This window comes from Pezoporus flaviventris, unplaced genomic scaffold (genome assembly GCF_033815535.1).
Source record: "Pezoporus flaviventris isolate CSIRO_AGI_PZ_B2104156 unplaced genomic scaffold, CSIRO_AGI_Pfla_v1 ptg000057l, whole genome shotgun sequence".
Lineage (NCBI taxonomy): Eukaryota > Metazoa > Chordata > Aves > Psittaciformes > Psittacidae > Pezoporus > Pezoporus flaviventris.
In genome coordinates this window covers 756,964-772,777 of record NW_026892605.1, presented here as the reverse complement: position 1 = coordinate 772,777, position 15,814 = coordinate 756,964, and positions in this window count along the sequence as shown.

Below are 15,814 nucleotides of genomic sequence, written 5' to 3'. Positions count from 1 at the left end.
GGTGATGGAGTGGACTATTTCATTCTGCTTGTGTCATGACAAAACCTGCCTGTGCCTTGTCTCTGACAAGATTTTCCACTGCAGACAGACTCTGCGCTGTGAAAGGAAGCCTGAGATAATTTTCTTCAACCCTTTCCATCTAGGTACTTATGTCCGCCTCCTGAGTGTGTCTTTCTAAGTCCAGCCTAGGGAAGAGGGAACACAGCTCAAGGGTTTCTGAGGCCTTTGCAAAACTCTTCTTTTCTTTGGACTTCGCTCTTTTTAACACAAGTTAAGGTGTGGGTAGAAGACATTTGGGTAGACCAAATTCAGATATAGCATCTGGTCTTTTGCAGAGGCATGTCAGTGTTGGGCAGAAGAACTGGTAAAACTTGCCTTGAGAAGCCCTCTGAGAACTGAGGTGACCACTATCTCATGTGACGCATGAGCTCAAAATAGTTGTTTCATGGCCATCATCAGAGCCAAGAGGAGGGCTCACTCTCTGCAAAGATAAATCTGTATGAATACCTAGTGTTTCATGGACTTCAATTCTTCCAAATCAGTTTGTACAGACATATATAGAGGAATCTTTACAATTTCAAACTCCATGCAATGAGCACAGAAAACATTAATGCATTAAGCACCGCCCCCCCCCCCCCCCAAAAAAAAATAAGGCTGTCTGTGCAATAAAATTCAATCCCTTTATGCGGCTACATTTACGATAATCTTCTCAATTTCAGATTGCATTCATGTCTCATAATTTTGAGATATTTTCTCCCCACAGAGATGGAAAATTTTAGCACAGTTTCACAAACATTAGAAGCTGCTGACAACTGTCTTACAATGGTGGGTGTTTGGCAGTGCTGGGGTAAGCTGTCAGTCCCATTCATTATAATTGCTATGAAGCAGAGTGAGGCCAGCTTCTCCATTTATCTCATTCATTTTTGCCATTGTAAAAGAAAACAAAAGGGATTTCAGGAGTTTGATTATAACAAATTAATAACTCTTTTATCATAATCCTGCCAGACTTTTCCAGGTAACTCCTGCTTTAGACTTCATGCCTTTTGTGAAATCCATGGCTGTTTGGAAGGAAGGAATGGAAAGGCTTTTACTTACAAGCTCCCAGTCTGTATTTCTTGAAATTGCTACAGCTGCTAGAATTGAACTTTGGTAACTCATGTCAGGCTCTTCAACTTATGCTGATGTCTGGTCCTTAAGGCATTTATTTGAAAAGTAATTGTAATTAATATGCTTTCCCTTAGTGCTCAGATGTGCACAGGTTAACAATTACTGAGAATGGCTCGTTACACAACTGTATTCCTGTATTCAGTAACAATAATGATATGCTTCCCCTTTGTTCATAAAACTACAATTTTAATTGAACAGTCTATGAGGAAACATATGTAATGAACATGAACAGTAAAAAAATAGGGCAAAGTCCCCAGTGATCCACAATACCTGTTAAGTAAATGAAGTTGAGTTTGCTGTTGCCAGAATGCAAGCTGGAAAGAAATCTCTGCCACTGCTTTGAAAAATTCTGTGAAAGGAGTTAGGGTTAAATTCTTTTAGGTCAAACAAATGTAAGGATCTCTTTAGCCTATATTTTCATTGTCTAAGTGTTTTGGCTTGCTGAAATTATAGATTCTGGAGTGTTCATGCTTTTGTTTTGTAAGCAAATTCCTTCTCTTAAATAAAAATTTCTTAATCAATGTAAAAAATAAAAGTATTATGCATATGGAAGAGAGCTGATCATCTTTACTTTTCAGAATTTTGTTTGCATACCACCTTAGCATTGTTTAGTGGATGGTCAGACCACTTTACAAGGAGTTTAAGCTTGCTGTTAATTAAACGTTCTTAAAGACACTCTTTTCCACATTAAATGATTGAAAATCATGGACTGTTTTCCTGATAAGTAAATTTCAACCTAGGCTACTATTTATGCCCTATCATGATAGTTGCATTAAACTATTTTTGCAAAGCATTTCTGAGAAAATTATACACAAACAATCGAGTTACTTCATAAGCTTGTCTTAATGAAGATCAGCTAGAGAAATTAAAAGGTATTTGCAGTAGCAAACAGAGTTGCTGAATCTGATTCTCTGTTCCTATAAACTCTGTATGACTGCCTGCACTTGGGCAAACCAAGTGGAATGGGTTACCCTTGAGAGTAATGGTGTGAATGAGTACACACTGTGCAAAGCTGCAAAGAAACGGCAGCCTTTACTGCTGAATGAGACGTCAGATGCAGGCACTTTGCCACTTTCAGGATGGACTTATAGGACTTTTGGTGGTTAAGACTTTTCAAAAGCTGAATACTGAAAGTTGGGTGTCCAGCATAGAGCAGAAGAGCACTTTTATAGTTTATTTTGTGCCCTGGTTTGGATTTCTTGCTTGTCTAATTTAGGGGGCTGGGAGAGAAAGTGTAGTAACAGGATTTTTAAGTTGGTAGGTACTTCTAGACTGCCACATTGCCATGTATTTTAAACACAGATCTGAAACTCGGGTGCAGCCCTTTGATGAATTGTCTAAGGGGAAAAGTCCACTTCAGAAAGCGTTTAGAAAGTGTTAATTGCAAATGTTATCAAATAAGAAACTGGCACATGAAAAAGGGAGGAATGGTCTTTCCAAGTAACGTGGTGTCCTGAAACAAAATGCTTATCTAGAAGACAGGAGATTTAATGGTAGGGTACCTAGTACATCCATATATGATGCTACTCTTTGACCTGATTGCGTAATTTGCATGAATTAATCTATTTATTTATTTTGGCTGTCCCTCTGTCATGGTCCTCCTGGATTTTCTTACTGTTAGAAATGATTCAGAAGTTTTCCTGCATTTCACACCTTTGGATACTGTGGCTAGTTCAGAAACAGGCTTGGAAGACTGGGAGGGTTACAAAGGGCACAAAGAAGGGGGAAGTGAGCACAGAATCAAAAACTCTCAGGTTTGAAATTAACACAGGAGGGAAGTTAACTTGTGTCAGGGTCTGTGGTCAGATGAAAGTTGAGGGAAGAAAATAGTAAGCGTGGAGAGCAGAGATGTGTCTGTGTGGAAGGTCAAGCTGCAAGGGCAAGAATCATTGTTCTACTTAGGTATCAAGTTGCTGCAAAACTAGACAGTTGAAAACAAATGAAGAAAAATGAAATCCCAGCCAGTATAACATTTTAATATGTTAAAATATTTACCCACTTCTGGTTTAATGTGGTCATTTTTCCCTACACATGAAATTTCTGTATTGAGATTCCTTTCTTGGTTCCTTTTAGCTACAACAACATAACTGTCAAAAGGATAAGTGAGAACCAGTTCCAATTTGGTCATAGGGTGTGGAAATGCACACAAAGCTGGGAGCTCTTAACTCTTAAAATTGCACAAAATCTGGTGGACAAATTTAACGATCTGATGTAAAATCGTTGATGTGAAACTATCTATGAATAAAAACTTCAGGACAAATGTTAACATGCGACACTGATCAGAAGATGATCAGAAGTGGCACAGATGTTCATCCCTTTTATTTCTACCCAGCTGTATAGCATAGGATGGATTGGGGAGATTCTGTTTGGATCTTTCCATCACCAAACATGGGGACAGCTGTTTTAAGAAGGAAAGTTAAAAAGCTGCCCAGATTTATATTTAAAGTGTGTGAAGGTGGTGAGGCACTGGAATGGGTTCCCCAGGGAAGCTGTGAATGCTCTGTCCCTGGCAGTGTCCAAGGTCAGGTTGGACAGAACCTTGGGATGCATGGTTTAGTGCGAGGTGTCCCTGCCCATTGCAGGGGGGTTGAAACTAGATGATCTTAAGGTCCTTTCCAACCCCAACTAGTCTATGATTCTATTCTATGATTCTAAATATTGGGGCATATTCTGAAGAAAAAAGTAACATGAGTACTCAAAAGTAATATATGACATGAGGAACGGTACAAAGCTGTTGATGGTCTTACCTAATTGTCATCAGACCCAAGCACTTTGACGCTATATTTTCAAGAGAAGAACATTTGTTGAGTAGCTAAAATGTACTGAACAGTAACAAATACATTAAAATTGTTTTGGATATATGAACCTTTGTTTTAATAAGTGTTTAATTTGAAACAGTGTAAACAAGTTGGATAATGAGATTGAGTCAAATATAATCAGAGGCTATGGGGAATGTTTATTTTCCTTTCTGTGTATTCAGACACTTGCATGCAGCAGTTAACTCCTGCAAAGCCACAGAAGGAGTCCAGTATTAAGAGTGAATCCCGTATGAAACAGACCCCTGTGGCTTCAATGGGCAAGCAACATAAGCAAAGATTAGTTAAGTCTGTAAAATTATCCTACAATGCTGACTATAAGTAAAAGAAAACAAGTCCCAAGCCCATTTCGAAAGAGGCTGTTCAGTAGCAAAGACACGCTGACCTCATCGAAATTAGCAAGAAAACCACTGACTTTTATGGACCTGAAATTCAATGAAGTCTCCAACACTTCAGCTGCTCATCTGAAGTAATTTTTATACTAGTTCAAAAGCAGAATTCCCTATACTTTTGATACACCTTGTTAAGGGAATGATCTATGCAACACAAAAACTACTGTCACTGTACTGACATTGATGATTAAGATCCTGACAAATCTTGTTTCTAGCCTACCTAACTGAAAGAGCCTCTACTAAACAAGGGGCAAACAAGTAGTGTGAGGGAACAGTGCAAATTATTTTTCAAATCCCAGTTAGTTTAATCTAAAAAGAAGAAAGTCATTGCTCCATTTAAATATGGGAGACTAACCCTCTCAACTATACAGTCAGCTTGCAAGTTGCAAACCTCTGAATATTTTATCTGACCACACAGTCAAACTATACTAGCCTATATAAGCCAATTATAGCATAATATAGAATAGTTTGGGTTGCAAGGGAACTTTCCAACCTGACCTTCCAGACTTTCCTGCCACCTCTCTGGGCAACCTTTTCCAGCATTTCACCACTATATAGCCAAGTTGACACCGTTTAGCCTATATAAACTAAGCTGTTCCTCAGCTTATACAGGCAGGATTCTTTGGGTGGAAAGGTGCAAAAAAACCCGAAGAAATAGAAGAGGTCATCAGTGAAAGATAATAAGATTTAAAATACTCATAGATTTTTTTTTCCCCATTTGTCTCAGCTTCTGGAGGAGAAATGTTCAGTGGGGGATATCTTGTAATGACATAATTTATATCTGTTAACACAAGCCAAGAGCTTTGTTTAGCTGCTTATTATTTTCTTGTTCACTGCTCCAACCAGTTTCTCCTCTCAGTTACAAGAGGTCTGCTGAAAGTGATAGTATGTGAGGCTCAGTTGCAGGCATCAAAGGCGTAGTACAGACAACTTAAATATATTTGCTGGACATAATAACATGTGAGAAGTCAATTCTGATTGCTCAGAGGTGAATTATGGGAGGTTGTAGTCATGACCTTGCTTGGTAGTTTGCTGACAGTTAAGTAATGCAGATTCAGACAAATACAGGGTTAAGCTATTTTCTCATTTCTTGCTGGGTTAAGAGCATTTAAAAAGAGACAGTGCATATGAGCCAGCACTGCCCACTTACTTACAACTTTTTTTCTTCTTTTGTAAGAGAGAGTTCTATGCTGTTGACATTGTTTCTCCAGAGAAAGTCTTTGAGAAGGGACTTGTCAGCTTTTCCAGCTTCCGTTTGAAAGTAAATACCAACATTTCCATTAGCAAATACAGAAAGAAATGGTAGGGGAAATGAAGTAGTAAGAGTTGGAGACCAGCCTGAAAGAACTGTACCATGACACCAGCCAGCCCAGAAGCGACATCAGCCTTTACCAGGGTTCTGGGAAAGAGCTGGCAGGAAAGGAATGTGGAGGATATAAAGGCTGTGTTTTAAAGTATCCTAAAGAAACTCAACCTTCCTGCAATCCCTTCATGAGGCTTAAATGATCTTCCATCTCCCTTTTTCAAAACAATTATGTTTTATATACAAAACTATTAGCACTTGTATGTTTATCACAGTGTAATAACTTGACTCTGACTCAAAATGAACACTCCTTTCCTTAACCATCTATATTTATAAGCTTAGCCAAAACTATTCTAAAAGAAAGGAAACACACTTTATTTGTGTACCTAGTAATTAAACATTGGCTGGTCTGAACTTGAAGGCAATGTATATTATGCATAGTTAATGATATTGTCTTTTTTAAATTTATCAAAAATGCCACCCATAAATAGGAAGTAACCTATGATAGCTACATATATATTTCAAAAGATATTGCTCACTAGAAGCTAGCAGTAATCACCACTTTACTAAACTAGTATAAGCATTATTTTAAGTTATTACCTGGAAACACAGACTTTTTTTATGCTTGCTTCCTCTGTGTTTAAGAGATTTTTGATGCTGTCAGTAGTTTGGTCTTACAGGAAAATTGGCTAAGAAAAGTTAAATTTTTAGGAATTGCCTTTTTTATTTCTGACTTTAGAATGGATTCTACAATATACTGCAGAATAAATACAGCACAGCTTCTTGTTATTGTGTAATAGAGAGCTACTAACTTAGACCTCTGTTAGTTAAATTGATATCTGCAATACACAAGATGCGCAACATAAATGTAAATTAAAACCTCCACTGTGTCTGTTCAAGGTAATGTATGTCTGATCTATACGCAATTTTGCTTAGCACAGAAAAAATATTCCATACTGAAGATGCCTTCAGAGTTTAATTCTGTCTGTTCTCAGTGTTTTTACCAAGAAGCAACTGAAGGTGGTTATTAGGGAGAGACCTACAGAAAACCATGAGGAAAGCTTAAAGATCGATAGCTGGTGTCTGACACCATGTAGGTCAAACCTGCTTGAGGACACCATACAAGTCAAAGGTGCGCTAGTAAGTGTGTTTCATTACTAGATGCACTCAACAAGATTACATACATTTACTAGAGCCTGAAATATTGATATAGACTACATACTCAAGCCTTGGAGTACAGAGCTAGGGACTTGTGAAAAGCAGACTACCTCAGACAGCTGAAACCTGCACGAACAGAAAAGTGCATAGTGGGTAACCAGATTTGTTCTTTCATGGAAAAGTGTTGTGAAGTAGAGAGCACTAACATGTTTGCATTTGAATCTGGAATGGTTTTGCTTATGATGTGCAGCACTTACAAACTGTGCCTTGTTGTCAACACCAGCATGGTGACACGTGCTCACCAGCCACTGGGAAATAATGTTTCTTACCTTTCTTGTATTATTCCTCTGCCTTCAACCCCCTACACAAACACAAATAACTTCTGCACAAAGTCATTACAGAAAATCAGTTTCACCTGAGTGTCCACATTTATATGAATTTCCAGTGTCTCAGTTGTTCACGCTGGTGAAATGTGTTTCTCATTCTTCTTTCCATTCAGAGCCTGGCACTTCACCAGTGTACTTTCCTGAGTTGCGGAAGAAGTTCAAGTAGACTTCTTGAAATTCTTCCATGTGACAACCCTCTCTCTTTTGTAAATATTGCTGCTGCAAATCAAATAGAATATGGAGCCATCTTCTACTGAAGAAGAGCAGCAGGTGCCATCTCTGTGATAAACCTTGACTCTAGAAGCTAGGTAAACCAGCCTCTTGAACACTGGCATGGCTGACTCAGGACCTCCTACATACATATAGCATATTGATTAATATATCTGCTTTTCCTCTATATAATTGAAGCTCCTGCTGCCTTTTGTCTTTGCTTCCTGATACATTGCTTTTAGATAGCAACGTTATGTTTGTTTCCTGTGTAAAACCAATTATTCATGCAGTGAAACTATTTGCATTTGAGAGGAACTGCAAAATGCAGTAAGCACATGTGACAGAATACATGGGTACAGGTCTCAGGCAGAAAAATAGGTTCATCAGTCTCATTATTCCCATAAGAAATTAAATCAAAAGGTTTAAAAATACATGGAAGACAAGTTTTGTGCTTGTCACAAGTCACAATTTTGATATTACATTTTTCAGATAAAACAGAAAATATATGTCTTCGTCTTCACGTTCTTTTAGTTAAAAGAAAGGCCATCTGGGTTTAACAGATGACTTCTTTATTCAGTTCAGTTGAAAGGAATTTCTTGCCCTTGCAAGGCCTCTTACAAGCTATTAGAGCTCAGAGGTGTGATGGCAAAAGATCCATGCATGAAAGATACAGTATATGTTTCTCCTTTGAATGCATTTTTCTCCCTCTTTACTAATGTCTGACACTGCAGCTATTTGAACAGTAGAACTCTTGATGTAATGCTTTCTCTGCATGTCCTTAACCAGAGTGTTCATTGCCATTGTTGGTTGACTGAACTTGTCATATATTTCCATAGCTGTCATAGAGCTGGAATGATCTGGGACACTGGATGAATACAAAGAGGTTGACATTACCACAGTACGTATGTTTTTTACTTTACAAGGCTGACGGGTGAGTAATTATGAAGGCAGTCCTAGTGACAAATGAGATTGCCAAGTGACAAATGAGATTGCCAACCACAAATCTACATTTTATATTCTTGAAAGTAGAGCCATATGACCTTGCTTTGTGTTTCTAACCAGATGAGAGTAATAAGATACTAAAATCTGAGGAAGCAGAGAGAGCTTAAGATAAATTCTTCCTTATGCATGTACCTATTCCAAGAACATAAAGAATAATTCACAAACTGGAAGAAATTGCAAACACAAACCACCAGGCCTTGCTGAAATCTAACCAGAATATCTCAGTTGATAAGTTTTAAACTCTGTATGCCATGAAGACTTTTGTTTTCCTTCTGCTATGAAGTGAGACTTTGAAAAATATATATAAAGAAACCCCACAAAACCAGAAAAATACCCAAAACACCAGAAAACAAACATTGCCTAGAATCTTGCATTTTCTTGAAGGAATATTTTTACTTGAAGTTATTTGAACTGGCAAAATATTGTCTGAAAATATACCCCAGAGAATGTTAGCAAACCCAAAAGAAAATTAAAATTGTTCCAGCACAACATTCTCATTCCTCTGCATTTCAATATGGTTACAAGAAATATAGGAACAAGCTTCTCATCGTATAGAGTTCCAACTGCCTAATTGATTTATCTTCTTCAGAAAGTGTATAGGTAGATGCTGCTGCAAGAATAATTGTTGAATCATAATTGATTTTGCCATTATTTGTATCTATATCTGTATCATCTATATCTACATCTATATCTATATCTATATATATCTATATCTATATCTATCTATCTATCTAAGGAAGAAATTCTTTACTGTTAGGGTGGTGAGGCACTGGAATGGGTTGCCCAAGGAGGCTGTGAATGCTCCATCCCTGGTGGTGTTCAAGGCCAGATTGGACGAAGCCTTGGGTGGCATGATTTAGTGTGAGGTGTCCCTGCCCATGGCAGAGGGAGTTGGAACTAGATGATCTTAAAGTCTTTTCCAACCCTAACTATTCTATGATTCTATCTCTCTTTTACTGAATCACATTAAGCACTGTTTTCAAAGAACATAATCTTATTAATTTCCTCAAGATCTTTTCTGTTGTTTTTTTTTTTTAATTCCTCCCAAATCTTGTTTTTTTCCCTCCCTAACACCCTCAACATCAGCACCAATTATGATAGGATAACAATAGTATCATATTTTACAGAAAAGAAAATGGAGACAGAAAGACTTAAAGCCACACAATGAATCAGTGGTAAAGGTAGAACCCAACCCCACTTTCAAACAAATTTCCAAGCACATTCATTCTTCCAGAACATGCAGCTTGGCATTTTGATTGCACTTGTGAGAACTAAACATGTATGCAGATTAGAGTGCCTTAAGCACCCTAGAAATGATGAACAGGGAAGCTGAGTGCTGAGAGTTTCACTGCAGCAAGACAGTGTAAGGAATCCTTCCCTGAGGACTGTCTGTTACTCCTCCTCACTACAGGCTGCTACTGCAGTGGAGAGCTAATGGAATGATTTGCGTGAGTGCCCATCATCAACTGGTCAGAAACTGGCCAGCTCTGTGCAATGTCTTAAAATGACACAATGGTTTCTGTAGTGAATAACACTGTGGAGTCTCTGGCCAGCTGCCAATATTTTGCTTGATACCTTACAGAGAAATCATCACGGTAGAAAGGGGTTTGTTCGCAAAATATGAATCTCTTATATCCCATCGTTATATACTTGCCTTTATAGTCTCACTTTCTACATATTTTGGAGGTTCCAGAGCACGTGGGACAGACCATGCAAACAGCCTGATTGTCTTCCTGATTAATTCCTTCTGTGTGCCAAATGAGCATTCCCCTAGTATTGCCAGCAAAATGAGCTAAACCATGTTACTATGGCTGAGCCTGCGCTTAGATTCAGAGGTTCATGTTGAGTTATTATTTTGGTGATAGGTACAATTTTGCAATGAACAAAAGCAAGAGAAGGAAACAGACATTAAAAATTTGGACATACTCACATATGACAACCCCCCCTTCCCCTCCCCCAGTGCTTTTTCCAAACAGATGAAAAGATATGATAGGAATATAGGTTGTGATGATTTCTCTGGAACAGTTAAAAAGCAATCCTTTAATGGAAAATAATGGTGACCTAATGTTAGGGGCTACTGCCAGCTCCCTTGCATGATAATGTACTGCACATATAACAAGGAAGAAGGTGAAGTGTGGAAGCATTTAGCTTGGAAATAAGGAGTAAAATGGAGGCAGACAATATGTTGTTAATCATATATGGAATCTACCAACCACTCAACATCTCTACCCTGGTGAAAAATGTTACTGGCTGCTTTTACAGACTCCAAGTGATGCTTATGAGCTGATATGACATGTAAGACCAAGCTGGGGCTCCTTATTTGATTCTGAATTTCTCTCAGACTTGAGAGAAGGTGGATGCTTCTAACTGAAAGCTAACGAGATCTACAAGGGATCAGCATCTCACAGAATCACACCCTCACATTTGACCTCTAGAGGCTTATTCTTCATCGGCCTGATGAAACAAGACTGATGTCTGAGTAGGCCTAGTGATTGGCTTTTAAAGTACCTAGGCAGAATAGAAAATCAAGTAATGATTCTTTTTCTTCCTGAGTCAGGCATAGCTAAGGGACCCAAAAATAGCTATTTGGTTGTTTCCTGCCACAACATCCTTTTCTAACACAGCTGCAGAGTATTCATGGGAAGTACTTGATAAAATCACCATGATATCATTAGCAGCAACTGTGTTTCTATCTTGAAATGCTTATTAGATGAGAAAAAACAAGTAAAATTAAATTAGAGCTAGAGGTCAATATATATGTGTATTTTTTTCCTGTTCCCATTCATTTTTACATTTCCATTCATTTTTATATATTTGACTGAAAAAAATGCCATCTGCCTATACACTTTAAACTGTTTCTCCTTTCCACCTTCTTTTTTACTTCAGTCTATAGTTACTGTAGCATAAACTTTCAAAAGAAAATCCAGTGAACTGTAGATGAACCAGCAAACTGTAGCAGTATGTGTGACAGTCATTTCCATTAATTATTGGAAGCTTTATGCTGACATCATACTGAGGGAAGACATACAAAAAAGATGCAAAATTCATTAACACAAAATCCCTAGAAGTCTCATTGACAGTGTGTGTGTGAGATTAAAATAAAAGTTAAGATTATTTCCTTAACCAACCAGCCTTACACCAAGAGTACAAAAAACCCCAGCAAATCAGCTTGTTTGGTCTGAGAGGCCAAACCCCTTTGTTTATGGCTGCTGCTTCCCTTGGTCATTCTGCAGAACTCAACGCAGCCAGATCCCTTACACAGCATTTGCTGTTACGCTGTTTTAACAACTGTTTCAGCAGTGCACAAATGATTTCACAGGAGGAACTGCGTGAAATTCCTGCGAGAGCAGTAGCCCCAGAACCCCTGTCTCTAAGTCATCTGATGGATCTGAGCTGTTGTCAGCACTGGGACACCAGCGTCATCCACTGACCATCCAGCACTGTGACTTGGTATATTATGGATCTGACAAAGCTCTGTTGTTTGTTGTTGTTGTTTTTTTTTTATTGTTGTTGTTTTGTTTTTTTTTTCCCATGTTTAAAAATTTTGATAGTTTAAAAAGTTTGATAGAAACTAATGCAAGATCTTTTTTTTCCATCAGAACTTCCTCTTGTCTATGATGTATCTTGCGATTAATGGTACAGAGCATGAACAGTCAAACAACCTCATATACAGAAAGCTTAGGAAGAGGACGCTTTAAAATGAATGGGAAGCATGCTGCAAAAGCATTACAAAAGCAATTTAATTTGTAATTAAGGTGTATTTTTTACATGACGCAGGCACTGCTACTAAGTATCTCTACAGATTTATGCACAATTCCAAACTTGGGTTTATTTCTATTATTTGAATAACCTTTATAACCTGTTCCATCATGAAGAATATACAGTGCTTTGGTCTTCATCTTGAATGGCATGCAGTTCCTGAGTTTAAAGCCCTTGTTCAGAAAACAGCTGAGCAGACGTTTTCAAGGTTGTTAAAGTTACACTTTGCACCAAAAATTGTGCAGGAAGACTTGAAGTACCTCTTCCACTCCAGGTAGCAGTTTGTCCCTTGCCTGCAGAGACATGCAAATGCACAGTGGTGTGAGTGCTCAGATTAGGTGTTGACTGAAGTCAAGAGTATGAAGCTTTTTTTCTCCAGCCCCAGGACATGTACCAAAGCGAGATACCTACAAAGGCTGATGCATAAAATGCCTGTTTGATCTCCACAGACCCAAGTGAGCTTACTGAAGTCAAGACAGCAGGCTATGCAACAGAAAATTAAAAACAGTGCAAATTTTCCCTCTTCAAAACACCAATGAAACTATTGCACGTAGAACATGAGGATGCAGGAAATGTAATGGCATATCTGGTACTATGACCCCATAGCCATGGCAACAACACTGCAAAGACAGATCACCCAGTACTCATTTCCATCAATGGCAGAAATGTAGTGATTTACACCGGTCCCTTACTCACAGAATTAAAACCTGCATTTCAGTTCTGTGTCACAGTTTTAACGCTTACAGGGTTTAACAAGGATGAGACTGAAAGTATCATCTATTCTAAGAAGAAGTAGAAGGAAAAAAACCCAAAAACTTCACTGACAGGAACCATTTATTTGTCTTTCATTGTAATGCAGACCTGTCAAGTCTCACATGATGAACATCAGACTTGCTCCTTTAGTCACTGCTTTCTCATTCCCCATTGTGGCATCTCCAGTTCATGCATCAGCAGCATCCTGTCATGCTGCCTGATCTGTGAGTCTCATCCGTTGTGATTTTAAGGACTCAGAGAGTCTGGAAAGGTCACAAAACCAAGCATTGGTACAGCAGTGAAGCATCTACATCTGCTGAAAAAGTAGCAACTTCCATGGTTTACCCCATGACAATATTCTATGTAGTTTATCTGTGTTCCAGCCTGAGGAGAAGTCCCCACAGATTTTTTGCAATGGGCATGTACTGTAAAATTAGTGTTTTGAGCAAAAAACAAATTGCATTACAAAGATTGAAAAAAATGTCCTAAAATCACACTGTTCTACATCTAAATAAGGCAGACTGACCATACTAGCTATCTCCTGGGCAGCATGCTCATTCTAAGTTAGCTTTTGTGATAACATATATTATTTGAATGACTATTTGCCATCACCTAAGGCAAATGAAAATTTCTCCTTTTCTCCTTAGTCCAAATTAGCAAATAATAATTAACTTGTTCTGTGCATTCCAAGATCCAGCATTTGATGTGAAAAAATAAAAAATTAAAAAAAAAAAAAAATCACTCCTGCTGAGTCTTAGCAGAAGAAAAGGAGGTAGTATAACCAATGTAACTGAAAACCTGAACCGATGCTCATGACTACTTCTGCAGTTTCTACTGTTCCTGGTTAAAAGAATTAGGTATTTTATTAAACTGTATATTAGCACCTGGTGAAAATAGCTTGTTCATAGTAATTATGTACAGAAGAGAGCTTCAAATACACCATGTTCCAAAAATGTTTACATAATGTAACACAGTGATTAGTGATCAACAGAAAAACCTGCCTCACAAACACAGCACTCTGTGAACAAGGGTATTAAGGAGTATTGTCACAGCATGCCAGTGGACTAAGATGCTTGAGATATAAAACTGTAGTTCTGTCTAGCATTATGGAGTTCAATTCTGGTCGATTTCTTCTCCATACTATCTTCAAAAGCCTCTGAAGGAGACAGCAAGAAAAGGACAAAAATGCTGCCAGAAGACAAATAATAAACAAAATCTGAGGAATTAAAAAAAAAACCTAGTATGGTCTTTCCAACCCGCATGCAAAGTGTCACCATTACTTCTTGCATTTTTATGCCTTTAAAAATTAAGCAAAGAAACAGAAAGGTGCTATTTTTGCGGAGATACTGCTAACTTTGACATTTTTAGTGAAAAAAAAGCTGATCCCTTGCTTTAAAGAACAACATATGACAATCTAAAAACTAATCCTACTTTATGTTCTGTTGATAGTTCCCTGTATGGCGGTTTTAGGTGAGAGGTTGCTTAGAGACTTCAATGCTAAGATAAATGTCAATACAGTAAAAAGATGTGGAGGATGTTTGTCTTGGGATAAATTTGGGAACCCAGCACCAGTTAAGTCTTGCAATTTCTAATACAGTATCTGCAGTAAATCTACTTTAAAAGTTTAATAGAATAATAAACTCAGAGTATATGTTCTCTAAATTCTGAAATAAAAAGCTTCTCCGAGTACTTTAATCCACTGTTTCAAAAATCTATTCAGCTAAAATTTAAACATTACAAAATGAGAACTGTTTCATGAAAAGCTATAGTTTCATATATTCATGATTGCATAGTATATTACTTTGTTAAAAATAAAGCTCCATAAACCAATATTTTAAATAAAAGGGAGATTTCTCTGTTTTTCCCTAATTGCAACTGATAGCAAATATAATGTTCCATGCTTTCAGAGTGAAATGGTTGTTATTCATGATTTTTTTTTGCATGTATCTGTCTAAAAGGAAGAATAAATCACATGGATTAAAAAAATTACTCTTAGCATGCTCATGCATGCATGCACACATACAGGTAGTCTAAAATGTTGAGAAAATTGATGATGTCTACATGCCTGTATTATCAGAAAGAGTAACATTCAGTGTTTCGTGCCAGAAAGAACTGGCTGCAAATATGCATGATGGCATATATCATTCCTTTGAACAAACCTCCACTTAATTCCTATTTTTATGTTATGGTGAGGTAGGTTTAAATAGCTCTAAAGAAATTAAAAATCTGCAGAGCTAGAATGAAATTTCTTCTGACATACACTTTAATCCATATTGATGTCTCTATTATACAATTTGACTATGTCCTAGATCCCAAAGGTGATTTACTTTATACAACACATACCACATACATAGAAGTGGGTAGCCTGCAAGGCAGGCTGTTTTCCTGCTGCCTCAGACACCGCAGCTGCCTTCTCCTGCCCTTCCCTCCCTGCCCAGACAGCATCCAGCTCTCAACCCTTGGGCTGACATCCCAGCATGAGCCACCTCTGCTGCTTACACCCATGGTTCATCTTTACCCTTTCAGGAGTGGACAAAAAGCCAAATCTAAAAGCTGAATGCACCACTATTTATATATTCTGTCATTTAGAAGGAAGGAAGAATTTTAGCTGACTGAAACCAAACTATTAAGTTCCTGATGCCAGATTTAGCAGCCTGACATTAGATGACCCAGGGATTTTTGGGCCCAGCCTGGACTTTCACACATTGTTTACATGCAGGCTATGAAGACACATTCATGTATGAGTATTACTCACAAGTAGGTTACAAGACTGATCTGCTTATTGGCTTGTTTTCAGTATGAGTGAGAAATCCAGGATTTAGTCATGCTGACCTTGCTCTAGGGAGTAATCCTTTCGACTACGGATTA